Source organism: Papaver somniferum, chromosome 4 (assembly GCF_003573695.1).
Source record: "Papaver somniferum cultivar HN1 chromosome 4, ASM357369v1, whole genome shotgun sequence".
NCBI lineage: Eukaryota > Viridiplantae > Streptophyta > Magnoliopsida > Ranunculales > Papaveraceae > Papaver > Papaver somniferum.
In genome coordinates this window covers 80,050,823-80,077,011 of record NC_039361.1, presented here as the reverse complement: position 1 = coordinate 80,077,011, position 26,189 = coordinate 80,050,823, and the positions used below count along the sequence as shown (strand labels likewise).

The 26,189-nt window shown below is 34.1% G+C and overlaps 1 long non-coding RNA gene across 6 annotated transcripts; it reads left to right on the top strand.

Annotated features, from left to right (window-relative positions):
• Window positions 1-607: 607 nt before the first annotated feature.
• Window positions 608-26,189, top strand: LOC113275991. 6 transcript variants are annotated; one of them, XR_003323855.1, is made up of 5 exons: window positions 608-986; window positions 1,257-1,313; window positions 2,830-2,900; window positions 5,771-5,849; window positions 6,531-6,853. It is a non-coding gene; the product is annotated as an uncharacterized LOC113275991 (long non-coding RNA). The 6 variants fall into 6 exon arrangements; XR_003323853.1 differs by having other exon boundaries at window positions 1,257-1,644; XR_003323858.1 differs by lacking the exons at window positions 5,771-5,849; window positions 6,531-6,853 and adding an exon at window positions 26,150-26,189.

Here is a 26,189-nt window from a genome sequence, read left to right as displayed (position 1 = left end):
GTGCCGACTTTGGACCAGAGTAAGAAGAAATTTTACCCGTATTTGCAAAGGAAAATAAGCTAACCAGACTGATAACTGATCTTGCAATTCTTTTTGATACCTTCATGTCAATAGAAGTCAATGATCTAACTTCTTCAAAAACTGGGTGAACCTATCCAATCATCACCATCAAATGCTTTTGTTTGATTCTCACAATCATATTTCATTAAATTTGAACCAATCACGAATTTATCCAACCAGTATCAAACCTTTCTTCTTCTTTATTTTTCAAACTTAACCCTTAATCAGTAGTCAATTAATCTTACTCCCCCAACACTAAACTTTTAAATCTGACCATAAATTTACAATTTTCACATAATAACTAGATAATGTTGGAAAGTTTTATGAAGAAAAAATTAATCTTTGCAAACAACACGTGTGCTCTATGTAGTACATGTGGTCTCCGGGTATTATTGACTACTTCGACACCTGGTTTGATCACCGTGACCCAGCCAGCTGTCTCAATACCCATTTTCCTACGCATTGTGGGATGGATAGACTCTCAAATCTCAATGAAAAGTGCATTAACCGTTTTTTGTTATTGAAAAGTGTTGTTGGCAATTTTAATAAGAAATAAATACATAAACATTCAAGAGATAAATTATCTTTGAATTGTAAACCGATAATTTATGTTTCTTTGTGTAAATACAAATTCTGATTTTGATGTAATGTTGCCTGTGTGATTTTATCAGTTTTGTTTTTTTGTCGGCCCTCACTGCTGCATCAGTAATCTGGTTATCCTTTCTTTTTTTAACTCTCGATTCTCACACTTATTTTCATCTGATTTAAACAGAAAGCCTAAAATTGAAACCATCCACCGCCATCTCCATCGCTACCACCACCATCTCCTCAGCCATCGCCACCACCACTACTTTCGCCACAGTTTCAGTATGAAAATCGATTTTGAAGATCGATAAGAACAATCTACATGAAGATTATATCAAAAGGTAAACAATCGATTGTGTTATACAAGTTTACATTTCTTATGATTTTGATATTGATTCAATCAATTTCAATCCAATCTTGGATAATATCTATCTGATTTTGTTTGAATCTTCACTAGTAATAATTTTAATTAGTTGGTTTCCTTTCGATTTTTGTTTGATTTGGTTTTTGATAATGTTTTTGGTTGCTACTGATTTTATTATATTCTGAAAATTCATCTTTGATTCGATGATTCTAGACATTAATCTCTGTTGCTTTAACAATATTATCAGGTGATTAATCAATCAAACAAACACGGGAGGAGGTGGTGGTGATGATGATGTAACTCGGTTAGTAAAACAATGTCTTTTATTGTATTTCGATCTAGTGTTGCTAATTGTAGTTGTGGTGGTGGTGGTAGATGTTGTTGCAATAGTGATGATGTAACTCGGTTAGTAAAACAATGTCTTTTATTGTATTTCGATCTAGTGTTGCTCCTTGTTGTTGTGGTGGTGGTAGATGTTGTTGCAATGGAGACAACGGTGGATTTTATTGTACTAGTTTGGCTGGGGGTGTTGGTGATAGCAGCATAAGTATTTTTTGATGCATGTAAGAGCAGCAGTAGAGTGGTAGTGTAGATGGTGGCAGCAACAGTGCTATATTAGAAGCTCTAGCTTGTAGGTTTGTGCTGATGAAAGTATTTCATTTTTTTATTCCTTTGAGTATGCATCTTTGCTGAAGTCCTGAGCCTCAATATGCTTTAGTTAGTGTGAGATTTTTGAATTTCTGTATTTGATTACGATTTTATCCTTATGTAGGTAGTGGTAATTTTGATACTTCATATTGTTTTGATAGATCTTTTAAAAGAAGATTAGAGTAGTAAATATTGTACTATGATGTAAATTAGAGCGTCCACAGTGGGAGAGTAAACTCAAATATTTGGTCTTTTGAACAGACGTAGTGGAACGTACTATCGATCAAATTTTGATCAACGACTAAAACCCAGAGTATATTTGGTCTGGGACCAAGACTAAACCCAGATATAGTCGAGCGTTGATATACTTCACGCCCCACCACCAGGCGGACATATAGTGCACGTCCCACACCAGGCGTTGGTATAGTCTACGCCCCACACCAGGCGTTGGTATAGTTTACGCTTCACATGGGGCGTACGTAAAGTCTACGCCCCATTTTTTTTTTAATTATTTTGTATGGGGAGGGCATTATACCCCCGCCCCATTCTTTGTTTCCAAAATCATTTTAGTGGGGCGGGCATTATACCTCCGCCCCACTTCTTTCATTTTTTTTTTTTTAGTGCACGTCCCAATCAGGCGTTGGTATAGTCTACGCCCCACACCAGGCGAACGTACGTTGGTATAGTGTACGCCCCACACCAGGCGAACGTATAATGTACGTCTGACCAAATTTAGTCTTTCCACCGTAGCGTCACACACCATACTAAACCCAAAATTTGATCTTTTTTTCCCTCTTTGGTCTTTGGTTATACTCGCACCACTGCAGTTGCTCTAAAGATATCGGAGCCTAGTTTAGGTGCTAGTTAGATACTGTAACATGCCTACGAATGTACCAATTCGAAGGAGCGCCCAAAATTGCATTTAAGCACCTGAGTCGACGCAATAGCAAATATACTTAACTACCTGCACAAAAATAAGATCAATTCAGTATTAAAGCGATTTTATGGTTTTGTTAATATGTTTTTATATTCTATTCATTCAACTAGCTAATTTTACTTTCCACTGGTATAGTATTTTGTTTTGGTTGTGTGGATGTAATAAGGAATTCTAACCGGTTTTCTTAGCGGTGCGCTTGTGCTTGACCATTTATATCTTTGTTTTCGGTGGGCAGTCTACTGTCAAGTGGTGGTGAAGGTTTTGGGGGTGCGGAAGTTATGGTGGTGGAGCCAGTGGGAGTCCGAGGTGGGAAATCATTTCGTTCTTTATTTACATTATTAGTCTTTTTATTGCATGATTGGCATCGATGCTTAGTACATGAAGCATATTGTTGGTGTTGGTTTAAGCCTTTGAATACTTAAAATATTAGTATGACTGATTTTTGTTAATCCACTCTGATGTTTCACATGATAATTCAAACAGTCTAGAGTATTAATATTTTAAATTCTAAGTTTAGGTGTCTTACAGCTTTAAAGGAACCTGCAGGGTCTGGGAAGGATACTTCAATGAAATAACAGATAGAAACTAGTATGTCACCGTATGTAGAAACTTGTATGTCACAATAAGTAGGTATGTTCATAGTAATACATGCATTATAATGCACATTAAGTCTAATTTGTGGTGTAACGGTAGCACACATGACTCCACGTCAGAAGATGCATGTTCGATTCACGTCAGGTTCACTTTTTTGGGATCAACTTTGGTTGTTGACACTAGATTTTGGGGTCAATTTTGGTTGTTGATACCATATTTTGGGATTGGTTGTTGACACCATAATTATCTCTTCTTATTATGCCATTGCGATTGCCCAAATTTGGGTAATACTTAATTGTTGCAAAATGCCTTGTCTGACTAATGTTGTTTCATCTTAGTTGGTTGAAATTTTTTGGGTTGTGGCAGTGTTAGTTATGTCGTAGATTATTGACTGATATTTTTGCCTGATGCATCTTGTTGCTTTTCACCCTTTTGTGTGCAACTATTAGTATACAATATATAACATTGAAGTAGTTGTATTAGACGAACTTGTGGTGTAATGGTATCACAACTGACTCTGGTCAGAAGATGCGTGTTCGATTCACATCAGTTTCACTCATTCTGAGTTTGTCAATTTTTGGTGTCAATTTGGGTTATTGACCCCATAATCTAGACCTCTTATTTCTGAATTCTCAATTTTTGGTATCAACTTTAGTTGTTGACATCAGGTTTCGAGATATTGGTATTTAAGGGTATTTAATACTTTAATTAACCAGGTTTCTGAATTCTCAATGATTTTGATGGCTTCTGCATTTCTGTTTTTTCAATCTGTTGTCAAACAACAAAGATAGTCACCGTTCCCACTGATATAGAACTTTAGTATCAACTTCAGTTGACATTAACCAAGATTAGCAACCATCCTAATCCAATTAAATTCTACAAAGCATGAACTACCGTACATCTAACTGTAAGATAATAACCAGCATTTACTACACAATGGCTTCCATTTCGCATATGTCGTATTAGGAACTGTGACTCATATTACAGTTATATAACCGTGTGCACAATACTCGTAGAACTACTGAAAATATGAGTAGTTATACTCAATAAAAAAGAAGACAACTTCAACCTGATTTCCTATCATTTACTGTCAGTTTAAAGCTTCCTAACAAAATACAGTGAAACTTTTTAATCTGTTTGATTAAAAGATTTTGAGTATCTTGCCAGTTCCAACCTAATTACATTGACTCAATGACTAATTAAATTTTAAACTACTATATACTATTAATCAAGACACTAAATCACTAAGAAAGTACCACATTTTCACAAATAAATACATTACATTGAAAACATTTTCAGCATCCTCGGAAATACATTACCAATAAAAAACAATCAACAGTTGATTTTTCCTCCTTTCTTAACACCAACATCGCAGTTAATTTTTCATGTCGATTAAATGGAACAGTAAATGTTAACAAAATTAGTATGGAATAGACAAAAAAATCATCAAATGTATCACAAAAGAAAATCGATTTCACAACAAAAATCAAAATTAGTGAATCAAATAAATTATATACCAAATCAAACTCTAATTCAACATGTATCAGTTGTTCATCGAATCAAAACCAGTAAACAATAAGAAATTAATCATGCATTAGTTTTTCAAAACCGACAAACATATTTCAAAATCAAACACTAATACAATATAACTTCTTTAAAGTAATACTCAATAATATAATATTTTCGTTAAAATAATAAATTTTTGTGGTCCCTATTCGGGCCCTTAATGCTAAAATAATAAATTCGATAAAATCATAAAATAATATATTTCAAAAGTTTCCCTTGATGATTATTAAGTGTCAAATAATATATAAAATAATAATGCTACTAGAAAAATAAAAATTTAATTGCATACATATTAAACTTTCCCAAAATATGATTTAATATTGGTTTATTTTTCCTTAAAACTTAAATAAAATTGTCGTTCATCCCCAATAATTCGTAATGCAATTAAAGTATTAGGGGCCACGTTGTTATACTGCAACAAGAAGTAATTTTGAAGTGTTACTAATACTTGGAGTGCACGTATTTGTATTGCAATTGGTCAATAATATAATGCTTTTACAAAATTAGTCGATATTTTACTTAGCCTACAAGTGTTATTCAACCTCCAAGCTAGGAATTACTTTTTCACATAACTATGTATTATTTAATTATAAAATAATAATTTATTATATTAACGATAATATAATATTTCTTTAAAATAATAAATTTTCTTGGTCCCAAGCCTATTATTTTATAGAAGTTATACTGTAATTTCAAAATCAAACATGTGCAAACTTTTTGGAAAAAAAATCTTTCGGTAGATCGTGGTTTACCTGTTGTTTCCATTTTCAAATTCTAGTTGTTCAAAACCACAGTAAATCAATTCCATGAAACCTAATGTTTTTCATGCCTTATCGGGTCATCTTCAAATTCTAGTTGTTCAAAACCACAGTAAATCAATTCCATGAAACCTAATGTTTTTCATGCCTTATCGGGTCTTCAGTCTTATCTTATGAAACATCTGATGAGATCAAAAAACTTGTTTTTAAGAATTTTGAATCGGTTTTCGATTAATTTCTCTTTTTTTTTTTCTGCAGTTGAGATCTGTGTATGTGGAGAGAGAGAGAGAGTAAGAACTAAAAATGAAAAACAGTCGATCTTAATGCGTTTGTAAAGGTAAGTTAATAATATATATGGAGGGTAATTTTGTAATCTACTAGTTCCGGATTCTTACCTTTCAGGAGGTAGGGGTACAATTATACTCCCCCCGTTTCAAAAAGATAGTCCACTTTAACTTTGTCAAGATATTAAACAGACCATAGTAGTTTACATGCCTACCCTTAATTATTTGCCTAGTTTATTTCAATAAAACTGTTAGTAATAAAAACTACCAAAAATTGTTATGGGATTGTAAATATGACATACAAAAAGGAATGAAGGATATATATTTTTTTCCTTAATTACACAAATTTCATTAATATTTTAGATTGGGTCTCATTAAAAAATATTTTATAAATATAAAAACTTAAGGGTATATTAGAGAGTTCATTGGAAAAATATGACTATAAACAGAAGCTGGTCATAATTTTGAAACAGAGAAAAATGGAATAGAGGACGGTCCTTTTGAAACAGAGGGAGTAAAGGACAAGGGAATTTTTGAAGGTCTTGAAAAGTAAGGGTATTTAATTAATGTTCCCTAGATAATTTGGTTAATTTTAGTTTTATAGTAAAATAATAATAATAATTTATTTTCATCTTTGATAATAATAATAATATTTCTTTAGAATTAATTTTAAGTTCCATAAAATTGGATTTCATTATTTAATTAAGGGTATCTAATACTTTGGTATTTTGCAGGTGATATTTGTACAAAATTGATATTTATGCACTTGTTTATTTTATGTACTGCGATCAAAACCCTAGTATCCCAATTATAAAGTAGAGGCCGATCTTCGGATTGGACGGGTTAGGTGTCTCACACCTTCCTATCCCGTATCTTGATTCTCGGACCTTTCTCTGTAAATTGGACCAGTGCTTCTTTTGGGTCCCATCTCCCTAAGTTGGGTGGCGGCTTCGATTATGAATAATTTCCAAGTGTAATAGCCATTTTAGATATTTAGAGATCCTAACCGATTTCGACGGTATCTACAGTTCCAACTACAATGTTTGTGTGCAAAAAATGCATGATTCTGTAAGTTTTTTCTGCCACAATCGGTTTACATGTACCTGTATAAAATCCGATTCTGACAGTTCTCTCAGGGGGAAAATTTCAGAATCGGATTTTGAAGTTGCACTACAAAGACCGATTATGAACATTTTGTTCACCTGGTTTTTAAGTTTAAAGAATCGGTTTGTAAGGGTAATTATAAAGTCCGATTCTGACAAAACAACAAAAATCCAGAGTTTCACAATCGGTTTATGTGGGCATCCCATGTAATCCGATTCCTGCGATGAGAAGTGACAATGTTTTTGTATCTTTTTTTTGCCAAGAATTAGATTACGAGTGACACATTAAAACCCGATTATTGAGAGGAAGATTTTGGCAACTTTTATAATCGGTCTATGTTGGTATCACTTGTAATCCGATTCTTGCAAGGAAAAGTGTCAGTTTTTCTATAACTTTTTTCGCGAAGAATCGGATTACATGTGCAATATTAAGATCCGATTATTGAGAGGCACAATTTTTATGATTTTTGGAGGATTGTAATCCGATTCTTGCAAGGAAAAGTGTCAGTTTTTCCGTAAGTTTTTTCGCGAAGAATCGGATTACATGTGCAATATTAAGATCCGATTATTCAGAGGCACAATTTTTATTATTTTGCGAGGACTCAATCGGACTATGTGGATATACCTAAACTCCGATTGTTCGAATTTAATATGAAAAAAAATAGCCGTTGAGTCTTGATTTATATAAAGACAACCTTTTTGAGCCACTCCCACAACACACACTTAGACTAGAAAATGGAGTGGGAATCACATGAAGATTTATGTCTCGTTAAATCGTTTGCTAATACGTTTCGTGAACGTCCGAATGTAATCTATTCAATGCTTTGGAAGAGAGATAAAGAGTTCTTTTACGGGCGTACCGGGAATCCCAATAACCGTAAATGGAGAGACTTAGCATTCCGCAACTATATAAAAAGCGCAATGCGAGAGTATGTTAAAGTTATAAATACGGTGTACCAACATCATCCACAAGCTCCTCTTGAAGAAAAAAATGAGTAATCCGATAATATTTATACTTATGTCATCGTTAAAAGTTCGCATACTAACATTTAAGAATTCACTGAATTTCAGTTGGAACATTTCAATGGGCTATGGAGAATTCGTAATGGGGAAACTAAGTTCATTCACCACAGAGAATATACGACATTGTACCGACGTGCTCGGAGGTTCATTGACGAACATTTGATTTGTCAAATTCTAGAATACCCATACTGAATCCTATCTTATATATGTAATGCACTAATTTCCTAAACTATGTAATGAATATTTTGTTTCTGAAAGTAAGGCATAATCGGATTATGTTGGCATATATAAACACCGATTCCCAACAATCGGTTTATTTTGGTACGGAAAAAACCCGATTCTGGGTTTACTTCATCCTTTGAAAAAACTCAACCCAGAATCGGTTTACAACTGCGTTAACATCAATCGATTCTGGATCGAGTTTTGAGAAAAAAAATTAAAAATTTTCAAGTTTTTGATGATGAATTAATGGTAGTTGATTTCAGGGTTAACTTGATTAAACATCATTTAATCACCCAAATTAGCACTAATCAATCAAGGGTAATTTTGCCGTTAGTAAAATAATTGGGTAACGGGTTATCCATTTTACTTCAAATTATCCTTTTTTGTCTTGTAGTGGTAGGGACAAATTAATCACAGTAGGCCCCAATTTAGCCAGGTAATATTGGGAGTTTTTCCTAAGTTACAACTCTTGCCAAAATAATTAAATAAATAATTAATTTAGTAAATATTGTATTTATGTGAATAAATCATAATTTATCTTAGGAAGGAATTAAAAGATATTACAAGCACTTTAATATGGTAATAAAAAATGTTTGGAGTAATAGCTATCTTGCCTAGATAAGGAAACATCAAAAACTTGACCAAAAAAGGCTTATAGTCACGTTTTATCTGAAAGATTATGTTTTCTTCTTTAAAATGAGCCAAGAAATACTCTTTTTTTTGTAACGAATTCTGCATATTTCTTTGAAAACAGGCTTTCAATTCGAAATTTCAGAAACATTGTGCAGTTGTCTTATAACTAAATATCTTGTTATCTTAGCTATTTGACTTTCTTCTTTTTGTTAATGATTTTTGTATAAAAATAGGCATTTTTTAGTTTCTAAAATGTTATAGTTTGTTGAGTTTAATTTGAAATGAGGCCCATGGTAAGTTTTGAACAATAGTGGTTTGAAAACGAAGCTTTCGTGCAAAATCTTTGATTTCAATGCACTTAATGGTTCTGAATTTATGCCCATCTCTATGGTTTAATACTTACCTGTATTTATGATCTTGTTTTATGCGGAAAAGCTAAGGTAAATTGATTTCATGGTTTATGAATCAATAGTTTGTTGATGGTTTGTTCGATACTCGTATTTAACGATGTTTGCAAACTATTTATGAATTGCATTGAGCATCCTTTTTGGTTACGAACCCTACTGATGAGTTTTTCGGGCCCACAGTGGGCAATCCATATTAATGGTGACCTATGGAAGATAATCCGGGAGATAGGGTGGTTTTCTGATAAACCTCGACAGTTGGTTATTCGGATCCTCACAGTAGATTATTGTGAACTCACTTATTTTAGATGATTTCGATTGTGTATTGGCTTTTTAAGGCCTTTGATACTTCGATTTGGATGTGCTAAACAATCTAACACATTGTTTATGCTTTATTCGATTTGATATCTTATCGTTATTGTATTTGGGCATTCTTTATACTCGTGTTATCGTATCGTTAACTCTCTACTGGGTTGTGGCTCACCCTTTTGTTTTATTTTGTTTTGTTTTCCACAAAGTTTGAGGTTGGCTTGAGGTAATAAGCTTGCTTAAGCTTAGTGCATTGATATTTGGGGGCCAAAGTGAGTACATCACTTTGTGTTCATATATATTCATATGTATCTGGGTTGGTTGTGAAAAGAATATTGTATTTTCTATTGTTTTAGTTTGTGAAAACTGATACTATCGTTTCTTATTGAAGTTGTTGTTTGTAAAAGAGAATATTATAATTAGTAAGTGTGGGTCATATTTAAATGGTTTCATGTCTCATATCTTGTATTCCACACTTTTTGGTTAACTGGTTTATGTAAATGAAATTTATTTTGTTATGTTTAATAATAAAATGACTTTTTCTCTTATTTAAAAACTGGTTTTCAATCCGTGCATCTCAAGTGGCAGCTCGGAGAATTTGGAACTTGTCAGTTGACCGAATTCCACGGCCGACTGGAAGAAGAAAATTTTTCGGGCTGTCATAGTTTTATTTTCGCAACCCTTTGGTCTTGAGGGTTACTAGTGATGCCACTCTACGAATCTTCCTTTGAAAAAATTTGTAAAACATGGTATGTTCTGCGACTTTCAGCAAAGAGTTTTAAAACTTCAGTTGTAGATATATATTTTTCCCGTAGTGTATGACTTTGTATCCAAAATACTCAATTAAATTAACCACAAGAGAACCCATGATTAATTTAATCGGAAATGCTCAACATAAAAAAACTTATGAAGCCGCACAGTATTTACACAAGGATGTGGATCATGAAAACCAATACTGCGGAATATTCAAAGATTCATTATATTTGTCATCACTATTTTCATAGAGACATATATACTAGACTTAATCTTTGTGTTAGAGCATAGCTCGGTTGAACCCACCAAGCGTTGGTATGTCAAGTTTGGTTGTCATATTTTAGTGAACCAAAACTCATTTAAGAGTCGCTTGATTAAATTACTAGAGTCAACTTCGTAGAGGTTAGCTTGAAAGTATTATGATATGAGACATTACAAGTATTGCGAAGACTCGAAGAAGTGAAGAAGTACGGGGTGTTAGAGCATTGCTCGGTCGAACTCGCATGCGTTGCTATCTCAAGCATGTTTGTCAACGTTAGTGATCAAAACTATAAGTCTTGGTTTCTAGTCTACTATAGTTAAGGTCTCGGACTAGGATAAAAAGTGTAGTTGAGCTCAAGAACTCCATGGCATTCATCATACAAGACGAAGGACTACTCAAGGAACTGGTGGATCTTCATCGATTAAAAGGTATGTGGAGACTTGAACTTATCTATCACTCAAAAGTCTATATATCTCCTATCTTGAGACAAAAGTCATTTTGCTATATAGACTTAGATTATACACATTTGGTATTTCGAGCCGAGTTTACCTCGCCTATCTGTTTCTCGAAATATGCGTTGGTAAAGCTTTTGGTTTAGCCAAGTTCATCTTTACCTAGTGACGAAAGTCATGTTATGTTTCAATCACTTTGAAAATTGCTCTGACGAAAAATGGTCTGTGAATAACGACAATATAACGTTCTCTGAGAATGTTTCAATGATTGAAATGAGAGTTTAGATTACATAACCATTGGAGGATATAAGAATTGTTGTGGAAACACATATATGTATAAGTCCTTATTGGTTGAACCAAAGTTTACAAACTTGTTGATCAAGTGAACTGGAAGTTGGCGTGAGCCAAGTCCGCGAACTGGTGGAAGTTCTCGACCCGAGAATTTCTGCCAGAGTTTGTGAACTCCTTCCAGAGTCTTAAGTCCGCGAACCCAGTCCGTGAACTTGAGTGGTTATATCTAAAAACGGTTGTTCTTGAACTCATGTTTAAATAAACTAAGGAATGCAATTGCAAACCGTGGCTATAAAGTTCATGATCCGATTCGAGTGAATCAAACCGTTTTTGCTTCGATTGTGTCTTGTGTAGTTACATAAAGATCTAAGCAGTTGAAAAACTCTCTAACTAGTTCATTTGAGTCATTTGAACTAGTTATGGTGAAGAAGAATATGGTTGATACGAAAGTTATCATATGGCTAACCATTTGGTTAACTATTTGTTGAACCAACTAATGTACACGTTTGGGTACGGTTATACAAGCCTAGAAACGTACATTTCATTTGTGTATAACAAGCTATGTTTTCGATCTAACGGTTGAGGAATATTAGCTTGAATCTAATCAGGTTTTCATATAACGGTGAATATTGAATGCTTTGTTACTAAGCTAACATTGATTGCAAACCTTGATTTGAAAGCCTATATAAGGGAGAACTCTAGCAACTGGGAAACCTAATCCCCACACATTCTGTGTGATACTAGTTTTCTAATATAGAGTCGATTCTCCTTTAACCTTTGTTTTTCTTCTTCTAAAACCAGGTTAACGACTTAAAGACTTCATTGGGATTGTGAAGCCAGACCGATACTACTTTTCTTGTAGATGTGTGATCTGATCTTGCTGTTTCTATCGTACGAGTACAATTGTAATAATTGGCTTGAGATTTCTAACTCCGATAGGCAAGATAAAAAGTAATCACAAACATCTTCGTCTCATCGTTTGTGATTCCCCAATAGCTTTTTTCGCTGTGTCGATTAAGACTATTGTGAGGTGATTGATAACACTAGGCTGTTCTTCGGGAATATAAGTCCGATTTATCAATTGGTTCCTGTTCACCTTGATTTATCAAAAGACGGAACAAAACTCGTAGGTATATTCGTGGGAGACGGATTTATCTATTACCGTAGACTTTTCTGTGTTATACAGATTTGTTTATTAAAGCCTTCGACTTTGGGTCGTAGTAACTCTTAGTTGTGGGTGAGATCAGCTAAGAGAATTAAGTACGTAGTATCCTGCTGGGATCAGAAAAGTAGGAGCATAACTGTACCTTGGATCAGTGTGAGATTGGTTGGGGTTCAACTACAGTCCAGACCGAAGTTAGTTTGGAGTAGGCTAGTGTCTGTAGCGGCTTAATACAGTTTGTGTTCAATCTGTACTAGGTCCCGGGGTTTTTCTGCATTTGCGGTTTCCTCGTTAACAAAATTCTTGTGTCTGTGTTATTTCTTTTCCACATTATATTTGTTTATATAATAGAAATAATACAGGTTGTGCGTTGTTCAATCAATTAGAATATCCGACCTTTTGGTTGTTAATTTAAATTGATTGACACTTGGATATTGGTCTTTGGTACCATCCAAGTTTATCTCACTTTGATAAAGACTGGCAGATTTTTATTTGCTTGAGTAAAGATCAAATCGAGAGATTGAGATATAAACTCTTTGATATACGTTTTATAGATTGAGTTTTAACTGATTCTCTTAAAATTATATTGGAGTTTGTCCATACAGATTGCTAATCAAAATATTGGGTGTGATTGTTAGACCCCCGCTTTTTCATTTGGTAACAGAGCAAGAAAACACGTTAAAGACCTTATAAGTCTGTATTTGAAGTGATCTGATTATGGATGAGTCTATCTCTTATAACGTACCAGTTCAGAAATTACCAGATGATTCTAAAAGCTTGGATTCACCCGAGAGAACTGTCACATGTAAGTCAATTTTTAAACATTCGCTTAATGTAAAAACTGTTGATTGGGAAACTCTCCTAGAAGAACAGTTGGATGAACTTTCTGATGAAGGTGATTCTGATATTGATAGAGATGTTGATGAGGAAGTTTCAGAGTACGTTAAGTTTTTGTATTCGTGGAATATGAAGAAGATTACAACTTCTCATGTCTCACCTCTTCTGACTCCTCTCTGTCGAGAAACACAAGAAATTGAGATGATGTTACGCAGGTGTTTATTTTTTGAATCGTTCAAACGAATCGATCCTCAAGGATTCTGAGGAAAACCTACGTATGAAGTCACTTGAATGTGATAATCTTAATCAAAAGTACTTTTTGTTGGAAGAGAAACTTGCAGAATCTGAAGCAAGGTTTAACTCTCAGCAAACAAGTTTTGATGACAGAGAAAGCGTCTATCTCGCTCGAGAAAAACGCCTTGAGGCTGATTTAGCTGCTGCTCTTGATAAAATCAAGATGTTGGAAGATGACTTGAAAAAGTTCAATACTAGTTCAAGCAAACTAATCACTATGCTAGGAGCAAGTAAAAATCATCGTGATACACGAGGATTGGGCTATAAGGGAATAGATGCTCCAAGTATTAGCAAAGAGGTAAAATTTGTCAAGGCTAGTGATTCTTCTCAACAAAAGGTTTCCACTTATGGAAAAAGTGAAATACCTTCATCGATAGTTGGGGTTCGAAAGAGCAAAGTATATCAACCTCCAAAGTCAGCACATAAGGATCGAGGTAAGAATATTCCTTATGTTTGCCACTACTGCGGAAATAAAGGTCACCTGGAAAGGAGATGTCATTTCCGTATAAGGAATGAGAAACTTCATGATGTTCTTGTTTGGGCATTACAAGAAGTTGTGAAACCAAGATCATATGTTAAGGCTAATCCCCTTAATGCTACAGGTTGTAACTGTCCAACCTTTAGGCAAAGGAATCAGTGTTGTGATAAACCTATTTTTTCCTATAAACGTCATAAGAAGCCTTTTCAAAATCGTAATGGTTATCAAAAGGATAACTTCGTAAAGACGAAGACGAGATCCGATGCTCCCAATTGGAGAAAGACTGACTTGCAAAAGAATAGTCAATCCAATTCTCTTCCGAGAATTCTTAGAAGAGAGTAATGGGAAGAAGGTTCCTAAACGCACCCAGAAGTGGATACCAAAGAAAGTCAATGATGTTTTGTGTGTGAAAAGGAATGATTTCCCAGAAAATTCCATGACCATGAAGAAGGAAGTATCCATGATGTTAGAACTTAAAGAGTTCTTTGGAAAGTTGGATTTGAATGTGAAAGGTTCTAAAAGCGATCTCTTCATGATAATCCAAAAGTCACTTGTGGCGAGCAAGACATTGCTCACCTCAACACAACTTGAGTGTGTTGTAAGTGCATCCTCACCAAGGAATGCCCTGTTATGTATACGGTGAGGGAAGCACGAAAATTAGGGCGCACATATGTTCGGTAAGGCTGTAGAATCTAACTGGATTCTTCTAAAATGGTATGTCTATAAACTTGAGCAAGATTTGTGTTTTTATTTGCTTAGAGAACTTATAATGATCCACGTACATTTATTATCGTTCATTTCTACCTAACTTGATCTGTGTTTAAGGTTCTTAAATTTTTAGGTTTGAAAATAATAGTTCGGGATGTTTGGACTACATGGTACATATACCTGGTATGCAGAACATCATTTAAAATCAAAATCCATGGGTTTAAGTACCCATACCCGTTTGCATACTGCTCCAGGATACGAAAATTCGTTTGCAAACCCGTATGCATATTAGACGTCGATATTCGGTAAATTTTTTTTGGCCGTAACTTCTTCGTCCGAACTCGGAGTGACCTCATTCTTTTTGCATTCTCTTCCTCTTTGAATTCTATTCAAAATGTGATGAGAAATCCTAAATTGGAATCAGTTGAGGTTGGTCTTTGTCCCGTATCTTGTTTTTGAGTAATTTGCTCCGTTTCGTCGCACTTGTTCTACTTCTGTTGGACTTGGGCACTTGGATTCTTGGAGTAATTCTCTTATAATATCATTTGTATATTTTACAAGAATGATGTTGGTGAATCACAAAGAAGGAAGTTCAATAATAGGCAGTAGTACGCATTGCTATGGGATTCTTGAATATTCACAATCATCTTATGTGAACTATGATACATGGTATTTAATGACTTTGTGTGTTCTTCTTTGTTAAGAAAATCTTTTTATACGCCTTAGGTAACCACTCTTGATGTAAATCCGTACGAAAAAGATTGATTCTACCTTCAAAGGGAAAAGATTGTTTTTGCAGTATTAATCTTTATTGGTTTTATATATTCCAATTTGTCATGGGATATGTGTGTTTGCGTCCGTGAACTACGATTGTCCCATACGTGGTAAAAAGTTAGCTCTTTCATATGTCGATATGCAAGTATTGATAAAAAATAGATGAACTTTTGACAAACAAAAATTGAACCAATTATGTCATTATGCAAATAATTGATGGAAGATAGGATGAATTTTTGTCTACAAAGATTATGACTATTATATGTCATTATGCAAATAATGATGAGAATAGAATGAATCTTTGTACATTCCGCAGTATTGATCTTCCCTGATCCATATTTTATGTATATACTGTGTGGCTCCATAAGTATTCTTATGTGAGCATTTCCAACTAAACTAATCATGAATTCGTTTGTGGTTAACTTGGTTGAGTATTCCGATTAAATTAATCATGGGTTCTCTTGTGATTAATTTAATTGAGAATTTTGGATACAAAATCATATCCTTTGTGATTTTTGGTGTCCAAAGAAATCCTTCTGTTCTTGTAAAAGTAAGGTCGCTCTTGTTGTTCTTTCGGGAATGACATCATATGGGGGAGAGTTCTTAATTGAACTTGTGTTTAATTGCCAAATCTTTATGGGGAGTGCGGCTGTGGAATATTAGAGGGGTTATCTTGTATCTTTATAGACTCCTTGATGAATGCTTTTAGCTTCGGCTTTATGATTGCATCTAAATAAGATGATATATGCTTACTTTTGGTCATGAAATGTCTCGTTTGGAAATTTCATTAGGATCCCATTCTTGTACCTTTTCCAATTTTATTGACAAAAAGGGTGAGAATTAATATCTAGTTCACACTACAAATACATATGGTTTTCGGATCATTATGTAAGGCGGAGTGGTTTCCATGTGAGATGGAGTATTGACTAAGGGGGATTGATATATCACCATAGCATTGTTGTTAAAGTTGTGATGCAATTGGACTTTAACGCTTTGTAATGATACTATGGCACTGTATAACAATGATTGAGAACTCTTGTTTTATCATTGTTATAGCTACGGATTTTCAACAACGATGATGCTAAACTTACCACCTTTGGGATCACTGGACTACTTGGAAGTGACGAAGATTTCGAGTAATGTTGAAGATTAGACATGTGGAATAGGATCTGCAAAGTTTATTTATATATTTTTTGTATTCCATATGTATTGATAGTTTTGTCACTAAAATTGACAAAGGGGGAGATTGTTAGAGCATTGCTCGGTCGAACTCGCATGCGTTGTTATCTCAAGCATGTTTGCCAATATTAGTGATCAAAATTATAAGTCTTGATTTCTAGTCTACTATAGCTAAGGTCTCGGACTAGGATAGAAAGTGTAGTTGAGCTCAAGAACTCCATGGCAATCATCATACAAGACGAGGGACTACTCAAGAAACTGGTGAATCTTAATCGAATAAAAGGTATGTGTAGACTTGAACTTATCTATCACTCAAAAGTCTATTTATCTCCTGTCTTGAGACAAAAGTCGTTTTGCTATATAGACTTAGATTATACACATTTGGTATTTCAAGCCGAGTTTACCCCGCCTATCTGTTTCTCGAAATATGTGTTGGTAAATATTTTTCTTTATCCAAGTTCATCTTTACTTAGTGAAGAAAGTCATGTTATGTTTCAATCACTTTGAAAATTGCTCTGACGAAAAATAGTCTGTGAATAACGACTATATAACGTTCTCTGAGAATGTTTCAATGATTGAAATGAGAGTTTAGATTACATAACCATTGGAGAATATAAGCATTGTTGTGGAAATACATATATGTATAAATCCTTATTGCTTGAACCAAAGTTTGCGAACTTTGTTGATCAAGTGAACTGGAAGTTGGCGTGAGTCAAGTCCACGAACTAAGTCCGCGAACTGGCGGAAGTTCTCAACCCGAGAATTTCTGCTAGAGTTTGTGAACTCCTTCCAAAGTCTTAAGTCCGCGAACCCAGTCCGCGAACTTGAGTGGTTATATCTAAAAACGGTTGTTCTTGAACTCATGTTTAAATAAACTAAGGAATGCAGTTGCAAACCGTGGCTATAAAGATCATGAACCGATTCGAGTGAATCAAACTGTTTTTGATTCGATTGTGTCTTGTGTAGTTACATAAATATCTAAGCAATTGAAAAACTCTCTAACCAGTTCATTTGAGTCATTTTAACTAGTTATGGTAAAGAATAATATGGTTGATATGAAAGTTATCATATGGCTAACCATTTGGTTAACTATTTGTTGAACCAACTAATGTACACGTTTGGGTACGGTTACACAAGCCTAGAAACGTACATTTCATTTGTGTATAACAAGCTATGTTTTCGATCTAACGGTTGAGGAATATTAGCTTGAATCTAATCATGTTTTCATCTAACGGTGAATATTGAATGCTTTATTACTAATCTAACATTGATTGCAAACCCTGATTTGAAATACTATATAAGGGAGAACTCTAGTAACTGGGAAACCTAATCCCCACACATTCTGTGTGATACTAGTTTGCTAAGATAGAGTCGATTCTCCTTTAACCTTTAGTTTTCTTCTTCTAAAACCAGGTTAACGACTTAAAGACTTCATTGGGATTGTGAAGCCAGACCGATACTACTTTTCTTGTAGTTGTGTGATCTGATCTTGCTATTTCTATCGTACGAGTACAATTGTAATAATTGGCTTGAGATTTCTAACTCCGATAGGCAAGATAAAAAGTAATCACAAACATCTTCGTCTCATCGTTTGTGATTCCACAATATCTTTTTTCGCTGCGTCGATTAAGACTATTGTGAGGTGATTGATAACATTAGGATGTTCTTCGGGAATATAAGTCCGATTTATCAATTGGTTCTTGTTCACCTTGATTTATCAAAAGACGTAACAAAACTCGTAGGTATATTCGTGGGAGACGGATTTATCTATTACCGTAGACTTTTCTGTGTGATACAAATTTGTTTATTAAAGTCTTCGACTTTGGGTCGTAGCATCTCTTAGTTGTGGGTGAGATCAGCTAAGAAAATCAAGTACGTAGTATCCTGCTGAGATCAGAGAAGTAGGAGCATAACTGTACCTTGGATCAGTGTGAAATTAGTTGGGGTTCAACTACAGTCCAGACCGAAGTTAGTTTGGAGTAGGCTAGTGTCTGTAGCGGCTTAATACAGTGTGTGTTCAATCTGTACTAGGTCCCGGGGTTTTTCTGCATTTGCGGTTTCCTCGTTAACAAAATTCTTGTGTCTGTGTTATTTCTTTTCCACATTATATTTGTTTATATAATATAAATAATACAGGTTATCCGTTGTTCAATCAATTAGAATATCCGACCTTTTAGTTGTTGATTTAAATTGATTAACACTTGGATATTGGTCTTTGGTACCATCCAAGTTTATCTCTCTTTGATAAAGACTCGCAGATTTCTATTTGCTTGAGTAAAGATCAAATCTAGAGATTGAGATATAAACTCTTTGATATACGTTTTATAGATTGAGTCTTAACTGATTGTCTTAAAAGCATATTGGAGTTTTTCCATACAGATTTCTAATCGAAATATTGGGTGTGGTTGTTAGACCCCAGCTTTTTCACTGGGATACAACCACAACATCATCCTTCCACTTGAGGTTAGTGATATTTTGAACTGTTTCATTACCTAACGTATCTTTCAAGTCGTGCGTACTAAAAAGAAAACTATGAAGCATGAACACTCCAGATAGACATATTATTAAGGAATACAATACGAGGTTTATTGCTTAACCATTAAACTTTGTAGATAAGACATCGACATAATCGTTTGAATGCTATTGTGATTATGTATGGGTATGAGGTGAGGATTTCATCCTAGGAAACAATGTTTTTACATGTGTTTTACGGAAGTAAGTTCATGAACTTTGTTTGTGAATCGAAAAGGAAAATCGCTAGGCGCTATTGGGATTGTTCTTTATTGCATATCTTATGAACGACCAATATGTGTGATTAGTATAACCGCTCATGACTTGTTTTTTTTCTTGGTAAAACTATTCACATGAGGCCTGACTTTTGTATTGGTATGACTTTTATTAGTGAAACCGATCGTAAGTAATCACATGATGGCATGATCGAGTTTGTGTAGTTTGTAAGGCCTAACACTGGGTAAATGGAAACCGATCCTCGTAAGAGGTGAAACACATCACAAAGGGGAATCGATCCTTGTATGGGGTGCAACAAGGTTTATAGAAGAAACGGGAACCGATCCTATGGACATGTGCAACACATATGAGTCAGATACCATGTATATGTAGGGAACCGATCCTAGTACCTAGTCAAACGAATTTTGGAAAGCTAGTGTGACTATGCACAGTACTCACATGGAGGTAGAACCGAAACTTGTTTTGGTAGAACCTTTAAACCCATGATTTGTGATTGAGAGTTCTTAATCAATCGCATAGCTCTTGAAAGTCAGATGAACCAATTCTAAACTTGTTTGGAAGCGTGGTAAATTGGTTTCAAGTGTGTAAGTATGAAAGAGGACTTACAAAGTAAGGATGTCGACACACTTTGAACACGTGCAGTAATGCAATCTTTTATTGTTCAAAGATATTCCTTAACAGCTGAGAAGGAAGTAAATCCCAGGATCGAAATTAAATAAGTTAAGAATCTTTTAATTAAGGTTTTTAATTATATATGGAAAATAAGAATTAGTAATGTGCATTTCCTAGTTAAAGATTTTCCAAGGAGATTTTCGATCAATATTTTTGGACAGAGCATTCTCAGGAATTATGAAAACCGAATATGGAAATTATTTTTGAATATCTTGAGAATATTTTCGGTTTTGGAAATTCCTTGGTGTCCAAACTTCCTTGTCTATAAATACTTGAAGTTTTCATTTCGGGCAAACTAATCCTTCGTGATAGTAAACTTCTTCTGTTGTACTTTTACTGGTGAAGCTGCCTATTCGGAGAGGAGAGTAACCTAATTAGAAGAAATCTCTTACGGCCGCTCAATTTAAAGACTTCTTTGGGATTGAGAAGCTCTACGAGTACCGTTGGTGGGAAACTAGATAATTGCGGTTTATCTTGTGTTTTCGATTGATTTGATTGACTAACGGTGGTTGAACTTTGATTGCACCTAGTTTGTTTATGCTTTAGAATCTTCTCTTATGATATAAGATTCACTCAAACTAGTTCGAAGTTTCGACAGGGATCTTTAGATTGTTGTTAGTGCTAAAGATGATTGTGATAATCCATTGTTAACAGACTCCGTTCTGTGTGTGATTGATCACAGGAGATTCAAGTAGTTGTGTGCAGGTGTTTATTGAAGATCTTAGAAGATTTGAGACAAAGAAGAGATAGAATATTTGTGACTTGGTTATATAAATCTTTGGTGTGCACAATACTTATTTTGGTAAAAAGAGGATGTCACTATAATCGGTTTATCCTTATGGTAGATTGGATAGAATAATTGAGTAGATCTGCGTCAATACGGTTCCTTGGGATTAAAGGTATTGATTGCAAAATTTTATGACTACTTGGTGTAATTGAACATAAGATAGATCTAAGGACCCGATGAAGGAGTTTATTTGAGATAAACAGAAGAGCCTTTGTCCGACTCATACCACTTGGTTGAAAATATTTGATACTAAACAGATTTGTTGTTCCTTTACTGTTTGGAATACGAACCAAAGGAATTGTTCCAAGTACGTGACTTATTCATAAGTTGGAGGCGTGGGAATACAGGCAGAACTAGGTGAACTATAGGTTTAATTACTTGGTCTCAACTATACGAAGTTGGTTTATTTTGTATAGCGGATTAATCCTGAGAGTATTCAATTCTGGACAAGGTCCCGGGGTTTTTCTACATTTGCGGTTTTCCTCGTTAACAAAATCTTGTTGTGTCATTTACTTTATATTTCCTCATTATAGTTTTTTTATTATAATTAAAGTAAATTACACAAACGTTAATTCTTATTTACTTGATAAGCAATCCTATTGTGTTTGGTTAAGTCTGAACCTTTGTATCAAGTAAACATGCTTCGTTGTTGTATTGTCTCGATCTCGTATCCATACACGATGTGGATAGATTAGGTGTATTGTCTCGACTCAGTCTATAGACAATCACTTTTGGAGAAAGGACTTATAGGAAGGAAAAGTTTTATCTTGAGGTATATTTGGGTACCCTCGCCTTTTCACTTTGTAAACAAAAGTTCATCCTATCTTCCATCAATATTTGTCAAAAATTCATTCAATCTTTTATCAATATTTGCATAATGAGATATGGAAGACTTAACTTTTGACCACGTATGGGACAATCATAGTTCACGTATGCAAACACACGTATCCCATAACAAGTTTCAATATATGAAACCATAAAGAATAATACTGCAAAATCATCTTCCAAATAAACTTTAGAATTTAAATAAATAAATATAAAAACATTGCAAGATGAAAATCGTTGGAAATAACTATGTGTACTCAAGCTAAGAAACAAAGAAAGACTCCTAAACCGTCAAATCCGAACATGAACTGAAATCAATTAGCTTTTCCGGAATCCTCACAAGCCTTGAGACCTTTGAGCTTGTGATTGACAACATCCACTGCTTCTTCAGAGAAGATATCCTCATTGAGAAGATCTTTAACATGTGTCTTCATGAGAACAAGGTCAGAATTAACCTTTTTCAACTAAGTTCTTAACACATCAAGACTCTTCATAGTACCAATGAGTTGCAGTTTTTCTTCCTCAAAGTATTTAAGAAAATCATGAACCACTTCAGCAGAAACCATATCCTCATTCTCAACATCCTGATGTGTATAGGCATAGTAACATGAGGCATTAGGATTATCATCTTCTAATAGGGTTCTTTTCTTCCTCTTTTTGGACTCGAAACCAATACCATTATCAAGAAATCCTCAAGAAAAATTACCAGTGCGAGAAGGTGAAGACATTCTTGACAAAACAAAAAATAACCTAGAGTATGAGTACGTGACTCAATAGGTCTGGTATTTAAATGGTTTCTTAGGGACACAATTTTTAGGGTTTCTAAAGACGGTCCGTGACAAGAAAACATGGGTACCCGCAAAAACACAATCCGAACCCAAAACAAAACCAAAACGGATCTTCCTTTTAAGACTCAACAGAATAATTTTGCTACGTAAATTTTTTCTTTCACAAATTTTTGTCTCAATAAATTTTATATCTCCACAGAGAAACAATTTAGAGCACAAGAGTAGCAGGCAACTTAGTTGCAACGAAAACTTCTTCGAAATTAAAACAAAAAGAAAAACGAAGAACTTCTTGAGATACAAACAAACTTAGGAAGCGCTGTCTAGAGACAATAGTTTATCTATGGACGATAATAAGATAGCTTGACTAATTAGAAAGAAAATACATACCTGACAATATCTCACTCAACCAGGATTTTTTGTGAGTGAGAATTCAACCTTGTGATTTAATTAGCACAAGTATGAGCTCTAAGCTCATTACATGAACGGTGTTCATGGTTGAGTCTGTTTTTCCTTCCACCTCTAGGAAAGAATCCTTTTTGATGTGAAAAATTATCATAAAACTTGTTATCATCAAAATATGAGACATAGTTCGAATTCTTACCAGAAGAAGTTTGTGCAGAGGATTTTGACAACATGTTGATAAGATCCTTGTATCCTTCAATTATAAGATTTAGGTTGTCCTTCATATCTTCACTGTTGCCTCCCTTTATATCAACCTTTTTCACATTTCGAACATTATTTTTCACATTACATTGAGGGGAACCTTTTTGAGATCTCCTTGACCCTATTGAATTGAAGTTACAATTTGGCCGAACATTCGATGAGCAAGTAGAACCGACTTTCCTGGAAGAATTCACAGGGTGAATACTAAAACCAATATATTTAGGCATCCGATTGTCAGTTACACCTTTGAGTATTAAATCTAAGGTGTGTTGAAGTTGAAAAAGAGTATTGTTATTCAACCTAGACTTGCTTTTCTGTTCAACATGTCCTTTTGAATCACAAAAGAGACACACTTTCTGATCACATGAGTGATTAGTGTGAACATACTTAACACCGTTGTTAGGAGATTTACTCATTTCATGTGATGTGTAAACTCCTTGATTAGAGGAAGATACAAGTATATCTTTTCCATTAGGAAGGGATTTTGATTTTTCTTCTGGGACTGAAAATTTTCCAGTTGAATCAGAAGCACTTTGTATAGTGGATTCTTTAGAACATCCTTGAATAGAGAATTTACACAAAAGACGTTCAATTTCCAAGGCATCCTCTTTGAGCTTCACCTCGAGCAGGGTTCGTGAAGAGCAGAATGAGGTGAAATCCTCTTGAATAACCTTTAGTTGCGAGTCACGATCATTTACTATACCAACAAGATCACTGACTTTTTGTTCAAATCGATTGATTCTATCAGCCTGGAATCTAATAAATTTTAGAATAATTTTACTCTCTTTGGATGCTTCCTTTTCTTCAACAGAGATAGATTCTTTTGAAAGGTAATCGGGGTAACACTTGTCAGTGCAATTCTGTTTCGTGGGAACACTAGGTTCATCTATATTTGAGATTGATAAATCTTTCTCTTTAATAGATTTCATGGAAACTGTTAGAGCACTGCTCGGTCGAACTCGTAAGCATTGATATCTCAAGCTTGTTTTTCAATATTAGTGATCAAAACTATAAGTCTTGATTTCTAGTCTACTTATAGTGATGTCTCAGACTATGATAGATTGTATAGTTCATTACTGGACTTCACGGCTTTCATCAATTGAAGACGAAAAACTACCAAGGATAGCTTGTGGAACTTCATCAACAAAAGGTATGTGGAGACTAAAACTCATATATTACTTGGAAAGTCTATTTCTACTCTATCTCATATATTGAGACAAAAGTCGTATTACTATATAGTATTCGATTATGCATATTTGATATTTCGAGCTGAGTTTAATTCGCTTACATATTTCTTGAAATATGTGTTTGTAAGCTTTCGCTTCAACGAAGTTCATTTTATATTCATGACGAAAGTCAAAATATGATAATGTGAAAATCGTCGAGTAACATCTTACATGGTTTGTGTGATACAATCATTTGGTGTAGACTTGGAATGTTTCGTTATGATTATTTCTGTTTTTTCAATCTGCTGTCAAGCAACAAAGATAGTTACCATTCCCACATATATAGAACTTTAGTATCAACTTCAGTTGTTGATCCCAGTTTTTCATGTCAACTTTGGATGTTGACACCAGTTCTTGGAAGAAAATGTCCCTGGATTCCAATTTTTTTAGCATCAACTTTCGTTGTTGATCCCAGTTATTTGTGTCAACTACAGTTGTTGACACCAGTTTTCTTGAAAAACTTTGCATGTTTTCTATTTGTCATTTATTAACATACTAACAATGTTTAGTTTCTGGAATTATTTTTCATGCTAATTTCATTATTCATTTTAGTTCCATAGACATTAACCAAGATTAGCAACCATTCTAATCCAATTAAATTATACAAAGCATGAACTACAATACATCTAACTGTGAGATAATAACCAGCTTCCAGAGAATATCCAATGAAGAAAGTTCATGCTCACAAGGTAATCAAATGATTAAAGTAATAGAATAACAACATTATATACTATCAAAAAATTGAAATCCACTGCCGAAGCAGCTTACCCAACCTCTCGGTTACATTTACTATACAATGGATTCCATTTCGCATATGTCGTCTTAGGAACCGTGGCTCATATTACAGTCATATAACCGTATGCACAATACTCGTACAACTATTGAAAATATGAATACTTATACTCAATAAAAAAGCAGACAACTTCAACATGATTTCCTATCATTTACTGTTAGTTTAAAGCTTCCCAACAAAATACAATGAAACTTTTTAATCTGTTTGATTAAAAGATTTTGAGTATCTTACCAGTTCCAACCTAATTACATTGATTCAATGACTAATTAAATTTTAAAAAAAACTTTTAACTACTATATACTATTAATCAAGACACTAAATCGCTAAGAAAGTACCACATTTTTACAAATAAATACATTACATTGAAAACATTTTCAGCATCCTCGGAAATACATCACCAATAAAAAAAAATCAACAGTTGATTTTTCCTCCTTTCTTAACACCAACATCGCAGTTAATTTTTCATGTCGATTAAATGCAACAGTAAATGTTAACAAAATTAGTATGGAATCGATAAAAAATTATCAAATGTATCACAAAAAAAATCGATTTGATAACAAAAATCAAAATTAGTGAATCAAATAAATTATATACCAAATCAAACTCTAATTCAACATGTATTAGTTGTTCATCGAATCAAAACCAGTAAACAATAAGAAATTAATCATGCATTAGTTTTTAAAAACCGACGAACATATTTCAAAATCAAACACTAATAATTTCAAAATCAAACATGTGCAAACTTTTTGCAAACAAAATCTTTCGGTAGATCGTGGTTTACCTGTTGTTTCCTTCTTCAAATTCAAGTTGTTCAAAACCACAGTAAATCAATTCCATGAAACCTAATCTTTTTCATGCCTTATCGGATCTTCAGTCGTATCTTATGAAACATCTGATGAGATCAAAAAACATTTTTTCAAGAATTTTGAATCGGTTTTCGATCAATTTCTCTATTTTTTTTATGCAGTTGAGATCTGTGTATGTGGAGAGAGAGGAAAAAATAAAAA